A 13,245-nucleotide genomic window follows, 5' to 3' on the forward strand; every position below is an offset into this window, starting at 1 on the left:
TTTTTACGCTATTTTTAATTTCAACCCATTCGGACAAATAAAATTACGAGCATACAGGATTTCATAACCGATTATTTTGTTATTTACAATTTTTATACAAAAAACATACAACATAAAAATACATGTATCGAGTTAGTTAAATAAAATAAAACCATGAGCACAATGTGCTCTTCCATCTAAATTAATGGGCAAGATTGTAAGATAAATTATTTAAAAAAATAATTTCACGAAGCATGAAAATTAAAATAAAAAAAGCAATTAACATGTTCCCTGCCAGACCGTTTTTTGAAGACTTCCCGTTCGGGCCGCATGGGGCATATGCGCCCCACGCTTTACAATTGTATTGGTTTGTTTCTGGCGTATGCCTAACAATAATTAAAATAGTGCAAAAATCATAATTATCAAGGAAAGGGAGTATAGTTTAAGATGCATAACACGACAAACCAATAAATTTATTTTTCTAGAAATTAGTTTAACAAATACCTGGCTGAACATTAGTCTACAAAGCCAGTTGCATCTACACATATAATTTTTTTTAGCATGCCTATATCAGTTTAAAATAAAACATTTTAATTGAAATCAAGTTTGTGTATACAATCACAAATGGATATGACGATGAACTTGGTTAAAACATGGTAAACATAAGTATAATATAACACAAAAATAATTATTTTAACACTGAATTATAAATAAATCCCAGCTGCAGTGAAGCAATAACTGTTCAGTCAACGCCACGCGAATAAATGATTGATCGGAATACGAGAAATGCAGTTAAAACAAATTACGGTAAAAAAAAATTGTCCATCGCGCCGCGTGGGGCGCATACGCCCCACCATCAAACGAGCTTATCAGCAACAGTATTGAGATGCCTATAATTGACTGCATAATGAATTATTAAAAAATTCCTCATTTTACAATAATAATACCAAATGGTTTGAATGGAAAATGCAGCACCATTGCACGCCCATACGCCCCATGTGGCAGGAAACGTGTTTAAAGGTGTTCCTTTTTTTAATAATTGATCCTTAATTTATTCGTCGAGGTAAACAATAGTAGTTAATAAGATTTAATCCAAATTTCAATGGGACATAAACGTTCTTAAGGATTGCACTGATTCGTTTAACACCTCCTTCGAACACATCGGATGACAAATTCTAGTCAATGAAATATCAACGCGGGATCGAAATATAAAGGACAAAAATTTATATATATAAATAAAGTGTCGAGTAAAGATGTTATTTTTGTATTATTCTGTTTGAAATAATGTCAAATATTATAAAAAGAAGGTAAAAAAAAAAGAAATGTAATGCTTCGCAATTGGACGTGATTAACTCGATCTATGTATTTACGTATCGAAGATATGTCGCTTGTAATTTGTAGGATTTCTCGCTTTCGGCGCTGCGCACCTCCCTTTCCTAGCACTGCCGTTTCTATTATTAGATATTTATATTCTTGGATATATGCGTCTATTCGTTATTGCAATCGAACGAACATTTCTATATTTCTAATTATTCATATCAAAAGAAGTGTCTGTCTATTTGATAAGTTTGAAGATATCTGTGAATAGAAATAATAAAAAAAAAAAAAGGAAAAAAAAAAAATAAAAAACAAGAAATTACGAAAAGTCGGGATTGTACAATGAACTGATTACAATCTCCATTTAGATTTTAAGATTTAAGATAATGTCAAAATAATTGCTTACTTGTTTAAAATGAAATAAACCGGACTGTTACGGGAAAGCGAACGATTGTGTTGTTTGAAAAGAAAACAAAAAATTAACGTTCTACGTTAATCGACGAAAACGCATTTTTAATTTTGGTTAAATCACGAGTGTATCGAGTTCTTCGATGAAATATAATGGATGTATGCGGTGATATCCGATTATTAGTTTAACGAGCAAATAATTTAGTTAAGGAAATGATAGGGAATAAGAAAATAAACAAATATTGTTTAATGTTAATGATAAGTTAGAAATATTCAAACAAAATGAATAAAAAGAAAACACGCGTATCGAACACTATGCTGTTCATTATAAAAATAATAATTATAATAATCTTAACGATAAGATAAATAACAACTATGGTAGTTATTATATAGATAAGAATAAGAAAAAAACGTATTATAATTATATAATATTATTATTACGCTGATAATGATTAAAAGTAATCCTAGGAATATCGGAATGTACATAAATTGATAAATTGACACGTAGATTGATTGTAAGATATAAGTGGTCGTTGTACTATGATGTAAGAAGCAATCAATGCAAAAAATCTTCATACAACAAAAAAACAAATAATAATAATAATAATATTAATAAATAATAATAATAATAATAATAATAATAATAATAATAATAAAAAAAGAAAAATATTAATAATACATTATTCTCTCGTAATCTCATTAAAGCGATCCACTTTTTCATAGAGATATTTTTTTTCTTTTTTAATCGAGATCGGAGATCGATCTACGGTAAGTGCAAGTTTTTGTTTAATTAAACAAAGCAATACGAAGCAAAGCAAAACAAAACAAACAAAAAGAGAAAAATAAAACGTAGAAGAGAAATAAAGAAAATAAAAAACTGTTACGCGTGTAATATAAAAAGTAGAGAGAAAGAACAAACATTTTCGCGATGCGCATTCAATTTGTTGATTATCTGACCTTTGAACGGAAAAACCAAAAAAAAAAGAAAAAAATATATATACATTTCGATAACTCGTATTATACATAGAAGAATTCTATGGTGGTAATTGCAATACCCGTCTCTATTAATCACATTGATGCGTTCGCTAAAAACCCCCCACAGCCTCCGGGTGCAATTCTGTTAATGCATCTGGTATTAACTAACGTTACAACTCGACCACCGGATTCTCCATTATTTTAGCTGACTCCCCAAGTTATCGATCGGGTGACACCGAGCGTGATATTAATTACAAGTTGGTGGTCAAGCACGAAGATAGACAATTTATCAACCCTCCAATTTATTACTAAACTTTAACGTATCACTAAAAGAAAAGAAAAAAAAATAAAAAACACTAGAGAAATACAGGAATGAATACAAATAATAAATCGGATGTAATACAACCAATTATATATGATAGATAAAAGCTGGAGAGAGAATAAGGAGAGATTATTTGTAAGAGATGATCCAAGTCGATAAGACAAGATGTTAGGGAAAGCTTTATCATCAGATTTGGCAGTGGCTTTCATAACGGCTCATTAAAGGATCACAGGTGTACCGGATGCTGTGGTAGGTGGGTAAAAGCGAATCCTATGGTGTGTAGTAGCAAGACCAAAGCGTATTTATAATATACATATATATGTATATATGCATGTATATATGGGTATGTATATGTATGTGTATATAGTCATCTAAATGGTCTAAACATCGTAACAAAGGATCCCTATGCAGCTGAAAACGAGAGGAGAGTCCGAGCACGTTTGGCTAATTGGACGGATCGCGTACTACTACCTGTCTACCTTTTGACGGATTAATCCCAACGTCCTTTCTAACTCATCAAATTAACGAGCTATAACAAATCGGCTGGTAGCGACGAATCCTTTGATGACCCTTTTGCATCATGGTACATTTAAATCCTTTCTCTTTGACTTTCTTTCGAGTTAAAAGAAACAGGAATTTTTATTAAAGAAAGGGACAGAGAGAGAGAGAGAGACTGAAATATACATTGATCGATATATTTTGTTCTTAAACGAAAGGAATGATCAAAGATCAATTATTTCGTATCTCGAAGCTAAGAACGCGTAAGATAAATAATACGTAAAAGATGAATCTGTATGATATCGTTTAAGTGGATCGAGAAAAGGTAGGTTCAACAGGTGCTGCGATTTATCGAATAGGCTTGAACGTCGTCAAATGGGGAAGAAGATTTATCCCGATAGGTGGTTTAGAAGTATTTTGGAATTCTTCGAAGAGGAAGACGAAAACGAAGACGAAAACGAAGACGAAGACGAAGAGGAGAATTGTCTATTCGTCCGTTCACTTTCGTGCACGGTGAAGACAATGACCTTGAACTTGGCCGAGTATTGCGGCGAAGAGTTAAAATCGGCTTGCGTTTAGCCGGATCCCATTATAACAACTCGGAGCCGGCAGTAAGCTCCATGGCTTGCTTCCGCTCACTGTGTCACCGGGCTAAGCCCCGACTTACCTACCTATCCTTGCAAACGGTTCTCTCTCTCTCTCTCGTTCTCTCCTGAAGTCTCTTTGTCTCTCAACCCCTTTCCTGCAAGTAGTTCCCTTTGCCTTCGAAAGCTTTAGCAATACTTAATACTTGTATTATGTCTCCGACCCCCCTTTACCTTTCCTTTCCACCCCCAAACACACAAATCAAGACTTTCTTGGAAACCCTACCACCATCATCTCTCTCTCTCTCTCTCTCTGTTATTCTACATCAAGATGCATTTTAACGATTAGAAAGAAGAAAGCATCGCAACTGGTTTCCTTTGTCCATTTCTCCCGATCATTTGCGAAATATTCTAAAGGTTCTTTTTTCTCTCTCGTGAGATTTTCGTCGTATGTGATTTAGGGGATATATTTGATCGAGATATCTACGAACGATCAATCTCCAAAGACCGACAAGTCGATGACATAATCGCGATAAAGTCTAGATACCTGTCGGGATACTATATAATTACTTAGTCTGAATCTCTCTCTCCCCCTTTCTCTTTCTCTTTTACACGTCCATTCTCTTTCACGAGAGATAAAGATATATATATGTATATATTATATGTATGTATATATCTACATATAAATTTATGATCTTTCTCGACGATTAGTTAGATTACTATTTATTACTCGCATACTTCGCGCATAACGACAAAGTTATAAATCTTCTCGTTTATTCCTACCAAAGATCGATCATGACACGCGATTATAAGATATATCGATATATATATCGATACACACGTGTATATCCTTCTATCTTTATTTATTTCTTTTTTTTTTTTTTGTTACTTTTTATAATTTTTGAAATTGTTTTTTCTCAAGTGTGTCCCGCTCGTACAATTTGGACCCAGGTGAGAACAATGTCCGTCCCCGACTGTTTACGTTCATTACACTTTTCACCTGCGTCCCTCGTACGAGTATCATACTTGTTCTCGTTAACCATGAATAATGAACGCGAAGTGCGCGAAAATATCTGGGAATTTGCGGTTAAGCCGCAACATACCGAATCGATGCGCTAATGATGCCAACATTATAATTCTGTCTCCGATTAAGGGAGGATTAAATGTGAGACATCGACGTTTCCAATTCAACCGGTGTGGTCGTTCGTTGATACTTCTAAAAAGATAACGACGATTATATTGCAGGTGTAATAATTCGATGTTACGCGAACGAGCGTCAAATAATTATTAATCGTTAGTTACGAAATAACTTGTATAAATTTGGTCGTAAAGAACAAATATAACGATTGAAATTACAGCAAAGGTATAACGTAACTTATTATTCATCCTAATTATTACATACATTTTGTATATTATCGTTGTTAATTATTATTTTTATTCGACACATTTAACGTGTAACAAAATGTTTCATTTTTTTCTTTTTTTTTTTTCCTAACGTAATTAAAATATTCGAAAATATTATATTTAATTAATTAAATATAAGATTATATATATATATATATATATATATAAATTTATATCGATGATTGAAATAAAACTTGATAAAGGTAATTTGTATTTGCGAATTATATCGAGAATCTTTGATTAGCGTTGTTTTCAAAAGAGCGAGAGAGAAGGTATGAAAGAGTGAACGAGAAGAAGAAGAAGAAGAAGAAGAAGTTAGTTCGATATTGGACGGTGGATCAAAGAGGACAGTTTCTCGTTTTCCTAATTCGATTTCTCCTTCCCAGTTTAGCAGTGGATCGTTTAATGCTCTATAAGCGGCAGTTTTAAACTCGCGAGTAAATCGAATCATTTTCTCTCTCTCTCTCTCTCTCTCTCTTTATTTCACTTGATTCAAATTCGATTGTAGAAGAGAACCGAGTTGGAGAGCAACGAAACGTTCCCGGCTTTGATCTTTTTCCCTTTCGTTCAATTGTGGTCCCTTGCTTAGCCTGGACTCGTGCACACGCAACTCAAACTTTTTATCAAATTCTCACCGATGTTCCGCGATAATTAGAGAGACGTTTGCTGAGAGATCGTCTACCAAATACCGAAGATCAAATCGCTGATGATGCTATCTATCTTTTAAATTTACGCGTTCTACGAATGATTTTAATAACGAACAATTATAACGAATTAACGCAATTAACATTGAATTCTAATCAAATAAATTTGTTATAATAAAAATAAGGAGTCGACGTGTACGTTGGTTATCCTCTCGGAACAGATATCAACAAGAAAAAAGTAAGAAAAGGGAGGATAAAAAAAAAATTAGGAATATTACCTTCGGGACGAGGTTCATGATGGCGGTGGGTGGGATTAGGTGAACGTCCACGACGGGGCTTCGAGATTCCAAGAACGAAACGTCTTCCCTCTTTCATTCTCTCTCTTTTTTTCTTTTTTTTTTTATTTCCTTTAAAAATTTCCTTTCAAACGGCGACTCTCTTCTTCCGTATCTTCGCGTCATCGATCGAACGGAAACGTCGTGATCAATTTTGAAAGACCGAACGAGATAGATAAAGAGAGAGAGAGAGAGAGAGCAAGAAAGAATAAGAAAGCGAGCGCTTTCATCGTGGAATAAAAAGTGAAAAAATGGAGAAGAAAAAATAGAAAAAAAAGAGAAAGAGAAAGAGAATAAACGAGCGACCCAATTTTTCTCGAAGTCCAGGAGGTAGTCGAGGTCCGTCAGGAAGATCAGAAGCTCCGCCAGGAAGTCAAGGGGGCGCGAATGCATTGTTAAGCTCCCTCTGTCCAAACATTCTCTCTCTCTCTCTCTCTTTCTTTCTTCGCTAGCTGCTTCTCGTATAGGCTCCAGTAAAAACCCCCTTCTGCTTTTGGGTTTTGCCCTCTCTACCACGCGCGTTTCTACTTTCTCTCTCTCTCTCTCTCACTTTATCGTCCACCCTCTATCGTCTACTTTTCTCGTGCAAAGCCACGAGAAGCGTCCGCAGGTAATCCTAAAAAATGGACCGTCGGTTTCCGTCGCTGACATAAAGGGGAAGAAGCATATATATATGTGTGTGTGTGTGTGTAGGTATATTCCTACGTGAAGTATGAGAGAGGAAGAAAGAAAGAAAGAAAGAAAAACCAGTTTATAGAGTCAATGTCTTGTGACGACCGCAAAACGTATATAAATAAATAAATACAATATTATATTATTAAGACAATCTAAATTCTACCTTGAAACACATTTCAATATTCCTTGGGAAGAGTTTCATTACCTATGAGTCATCCGCGAAAGCTTCGTCTCTCAGTGCTCTAAAAGTTTATCTTTTTCTTTCAAGGAGACGTAGCTTTTCCATTTTAAAGATCCGAAGAAAGCAAGGAAGGAAGGAAGGAAGGAAGGAAGGACAGTGTGCTAGCACGGTAGCAACCGGTCGCAGTTATAACTTTCATGCCGAGCGGAGGTAGAGAAAGAAGAAAGGGAAGGAAAGAAAGGGGGGAAAGAAAAATACAAAAATAAAAGAAAAGGAAAGAAAGGAAAAGAAAAGGAAAGAATAGAAAAGAAAAGAAAAGAAAAGAAAGAAAGAAAGGAAGAAAGAGAATGGAGAAGGATGTTGAGATGAAAAGAGAGAGATAGAAAGAAAATGCTGGAGGAGAAGGATGTTAAGATGAAAGGAGAATGGGTGAGAGAGCGGGAGCAAGAGCGAGAGAGAGAGAGAGAGAGAGAGAAGAGAAGAGAACTCCTCTCTAGGAAGGATCTACCGTGCACGAGAAGAGAGCCCAGAGAGGGTCCTATAAATAATTAGCGAGGAGTCGCTCTCTGCTCGGCGGACGTAAGCCGCTTACAACCCCCCGTTCGACTCCCCGTTCAACCCTCCCAACCCCTCTTTCCCTCCCTCCCTCTCTCTCACTCTTTCCATCTACCTATCTATCTTTCTCATTCTAGCTCTTCTCCTCTTCTTCCTCTTCCTATACATTCGGCCACCCTCGTTTCTACACCACCCGATTGCTACCCTTCGTAGCTAGCAAGCAACCAACCAAGCAACCAACCAACCAACCAAACACCCACTCACCTACCTACCTACCCACTCAGCCATCCTCTTTCATCCTCCTCTTCCTCTTCCTCTTCCTCTTCCTATCCATTCTATTACTATACTCTCGCGTATACGTCTATCCATCTGTCCATCCATCCTATCAGTTCTACTATTCGATTCAACGTTTCTCAGAAATTCAACATCACTAAGTTCGTCGGGCAAAGCAAAGCAAACATTTTCGGGATCTAGGAGCTAATCGATCCTAATGAGTGCCACGTGCTGCTCTCTAGATGTCTGAATACTGCTACCGATTCCTCTATTATATGTGTATAATAGGTGTGTGCACGTATGTATGTGTGCATGTGTCCGTGGCTGCGTTTGCATCGATGTTTACGTTGTTTATTATCGCTTCGATAAACTTCGAGAGATAAACGGGTATACATTTTTAAGTGATCTCGCTAATTGGTTTTACCATCCGACGTTAAATTACGAGATGGCTTTTTCTTTTTGTTTTTTTTTCTTTTTTATCATTGAACTTTAACAATAGCTCGATTTTCTCTAAGCTAATTCATCACCGGTACCGATGTTCCCGTTGTCTTCTCTCACACGCGATAGGATCAGCTACCTTCGGGAAACTTCAGCCTGTCACACGAACTTTCCCATAATTATCCGAAACACCTGACGTTAACTGCAACGATCCTGCGAAAGCCTTTTAACGAAAAATCGCCAAAAGAATTTCCATTGACGTGAAAATCGTGACCAATTTTAACGACTAGGCACACACACACATACACAGATAAAGTTGGTAGTTTTATTTGATTCATTCATTCTTCGGGAGACTTCATTATAATATTGTTTCTATTTTATAATAAATATTTAATTTATTGATGTAAAATGAGGATGAAGTTGAGATAAAAACAAAATTCATTGCTAAAAATACCCATCGATGTAGGTATATATATATATTTAATTTATTGAGCACCCTGTTGAGTTCTAAGAGGGTGGAAAAGACTAGCACACGCGTGCACGATCGCGAGAGGGTAAGAGAGAGAGAGAATCAGCGCTAAGGGGTAGGTCAAACATTCGAGGCGTTGATGTTGACCGACCAACTAGGAACTAACTACGAGCTCGAGTTTTGTTACTCGACGTTCCACCGACACGTGCCCTGCCACTCCGTCACAGACTATTCGATTAGGCTGGCTTATGCTTATTATCAAAGATCACTTTCTCATTCGTTGCTCTTTTTGACGTTTCAATGTCGGGAACTTTTAAGTTGATTAGACTTATGAGAGACAACAAAATCTGTCGAAGAAATTATCTTGCGATGATATCTAATTGATCGTTATATTTTTAACGCAACATCGAGCATCGTTTAAATATTCGATCGGTCGTCATAAAAAAAAAAATAAATAAAAAATGATATATAAAATCTAAACGACGAAAGAAAAAAAAAAATATAACGAATAATCAAGAAAAGATAAAGACGAGTAAATAAGAAATAACGACTGTTAAGATCGAACAGCTATCAAATTCGAAAGGTTGCGTATTAGATGCGTGTGCCAGGCGTATGCACAATGCGGAACCTTACGCACAAAGTGAATCTCGGGTTACTGGTCTCTAGGGCTCACGGAAACCCTATACCACCGTGCTAGGCCACTGCTGTGGAAAGAGAATACATGCATGTGTGAATACACGTATTTATAACGAGTGAGAAGGAGAGAAAGAGAGAGAGAGAGAGTGAGAGAGAGAATTCAGCTTGATGGAAGTCTGATATCAAGCGATTCGTGTTTCGCATAGTGCATGCTTCGTGGCTGTACTCTATTAATGGCCGCGTAATAGCCTATTTGTGATCGCTAACAGCCGAAGCCCCTATCTCTCTCTCTCTCTCTCTCTCTCTTTATCTATCTCTTTACCTCTCTCTCTTTCTGCACAGCCCCATACTTCAGAGCAATATTCCCTAGGGAAATCTCGACTGGTCGAGGTCGGTACAACAGATCTTTTTCTCTTCCTATTTTCGTTCGTTCCGAACGATTCAGGAGGTCTGATGCTTCTTCTCTTCTACGATACTTCAAAGATAATATTAAAAACGGTCGACCTGGAAAGAAACGATAGTTACGACATTCACTCGAATTATTCGATTCGATGGATTTGTCCTTAATATAATGAATTGTAAAATATTCAATTTGAGTTTTGATTTTAACGAAAGAAAAGTGTTGTTCCTTACGACAAGTTGTGCATTATTTTAATAAACATTTCAGATGGATAACGAACGTGAATATTATTGGATTCGCGACAAAAGTATGATCGTGGAAGCATTTATCTTTAAATCTCTGACAACGAGTTACGTGAGTCAGCTGACATTTTTTTGTTCGAAAAGACCGCGAACCTATCCATTCGTCGACATTGTATTTCAATAGTTTCTTTAGAAATGCGATAATAATAATACAACGTCAATTTATTTCTTTCCCTTTATTTCGTTACAGTTGAAAATTCTCACGTCTTTCGAAATCATTTTCACGGACAATAACAAGAAAGAAGAAGAAGAAGAAGAAGAAGAAGAAAAAGGGGAAGAAAAATTGGACATGCAGGTAGTTATTGAATGCAGCTAGCTACCTTTGCTGACCGTGGTATCAATAGCCGTACAACCAATCAAAAACTCGTTAGTCCCGCTACGATTTTAGGGACAACAAATGTGGGAGACGTGAAGAGACGAAGAATTTCGGATCTTTTCCGGTGTCTCTTCTTCCGGAAAATGTGATTGTACAGGTGACATCAAAATCTAACGTGGCGCGGTGTTCATTTTTCGAAATTTATTTAACCAGCAGGTTGACGACCTATAAAGGCTTTCGTTAGCAGTCATAAAATTAGTATAGCGTATCGTAAATTATCGGATATCGTAGTTAGATTTGCTACTTGTTGGTAAAATGACCGAGACGTTAAACGAGTATTATATTGAGTGTGCCGAAGCGGAACGCCAAGTGGAGACAAGCGGAGAAGGATCAAATCGCATTTGATATCGTCGTATGAAAGATTTATTACAGTGTTTTATTATAGATTACGTGTAAACGAGAATATCCGGGATAAAAAATATATTGTTTTATGTTAAATAAAGTAAAAATATTTTAACCAGGTGAGATCATAAGTTTCCCCATAAATTAGAATCATTTTAATAGATATTTTTATTAATATTTTCATTTATTACACAATAATTTACTGAATATCTATGCGAATGAAATTATTTTTCATAGTTGAAAAATATTACAAATAAGATAGATAAATATTCTATTAGATTTATCAAATGGTTATCGTATCAAAAGCTAATTGAATATTTGTATCATTAGAATTTTTCAATTTACAAATAGCTCGTAAGCCTATTCTAGCGATATTCGTCATGGTTTGTTAACGAATTTCGAAGGATCGTTTCTCACGCATATATGTGAAAATGATCGAGACGTTCGACTCCATCGTCTGTTTTGACAAGGTGAATAAAATTCATGGTAAAGCGATGACGATGTAGGTGAATGACCGTCGGGTAGTCGATCTTATTATTGACTACACACACGCGAGATCGATATCGTTTCTAGGTCCCGCGAGTATTACGATGCAGAATTACGTGAATGGATGGTTAGATTGGGCCCGCCACGGGAGCCCACGTGGAGAGTCCGCCATTGTCTGGGGACGCATCGAATTATATACGCGAGAAAGTCATTCTGTTATCCGTTTCAATTCGATTGATTTCTTGTATACATAATTCTTTTTATTGTAACAACTATCGAACGATTTATTGCATATCGAGATGATACTGAAAATTTCTCAAACCGAACGAGAGAGAGAGATTCCAAGTTGATTTCATTCCGCGTTCGGGTATTCGATATCTGTTCAAATTCAAATTACGATTCAAAATAACGAGCTATAATTGTCTCGAAAAAATTCAATAACGATGTCTCACGCGAAAAAAAAAACAAACAAATCTAACTCGCGCGTGAAAATAATCTTTCTCTTGATCTTGAAAAATGTCGCACACCTGTAGAGTTAAGAAACTTCTCGCGAGTTTTCAAGAGTTCCCGTAGGGATTGCTTCGAGATGACCGGCAAAAGTTTCTTAGAAAAGAATAAACTGGATATATACGATTGTAGCTTCTAGTGGGTAAGTTCAAACTCCCTCTCCCAGTCTCCGTCTCTTTCTTTTTCGTGATTCCATCTAAAGTAACGTGATCAATCATTATCAATGACATTCGTTGTCACGGTTAAGCAGCAAGGAGGATTTCTCAGACGTATAATACCTCCAATGGAGTCCGGAATCGTGTCGATGTAGTCGATCGAATTTGTATTACTACCAATGAATCGGTAATTCGAGAACGGTAGTTGTCCTTTCGTCGATTGTAATCGAATCGAAATCGCGTCGTTTTATTTTTACTTTAATATACGATCTAGTAATAGGAAAAAATATCGATGTATACCGCATATCAAACTTGATTAATAATATAATCATTATCGTTATTATTATTATTATTATTATTATTAATATTTAATAATTATTATAAACGACAATATTAATAATAATAGATAATTACAAATTTAAATATAATAATTATTCTTATTAATTATGTATATTATCAAGATTACACTTATGCATGTATATATTATTATTATTATTATTATTATTATTTAATGATTCATTTATAAATAATCATTTCTTTGATCATTTAATTCTACACGATTAGATATTCGTCAAAAAACTTATTATAATATCAGATCTACACGTTTTGATATTCTATTATAATAGTGATCTTTAAAAATGACGATCAAATTGATAATAATTCAAACAAATTATAAACGATTTTTGATTAGATCGAGTAAGAGAATAGTCACGATTTAACCGAAAGACGCGTGTGACCTCGGTGTATTCTCTCGTCGTGGTTGGTAATTCATTGACTTGGTAACTCGACGGTGACTTTCACCGGTGATTTACGCGAAAGCTTCGTAAGCGGCTTGCCTCAGTTTCAAATTCCGTTCTCTCTTCATCAATGAGCCTTGCCCTACGCGGGTAAGGAATGAGGAAGGGAGATGGAAACACGAAGAAAGAGATATATATATATATATACATATACATATATATATACTCTCTCTCTCTCTCTCTAGAC

At 35.6% G+C, this 13,245-nt stretch overlaps 1 long non-coding RNA gene across 2 annotated transcripts; it reads left to right on the plus strand.

Moving 5' to 3' along the window:
• The first annotated feature begins 8,254 nt into the window (after positions 1-8,254).
• LOC122524157 lies at positions 8,255-10,648 on the plus strand. Of its 2 annotated transcripts, none has more exons than XR_006305484.1 (2): positions 8,255-8,438; positions 10,586-10,648. It is a non-coding gene; the product is annotated as an uncharacterized LOC122524157 (long non-coding RNA). The 2 variants fall into 2 exon arrangements; XR_006305486.1 differs by lacking the exon at positions 8,255-8,438 and adding an exon at positions 10,384-10,447.
• Positions 10,649-13,245: the final 2,597 nt, after the last annotated feature.

This window comes from Polistes fuscatus, unplaced genomic scaffold (genome assembly GCF_010416935.1).
Source record: "Polistes fuscatus isolate 324 unplaced genomic scaffold, CU_Pfus_HIC Scaffold10, whole genome shotgun sequence".
Taxonomy (NCBI): Eukaryota; Metazoa; Arthropoda; class Insecta; order Hymenoptera; family Vespidae; genus Polistes; species Polistes fuscatus.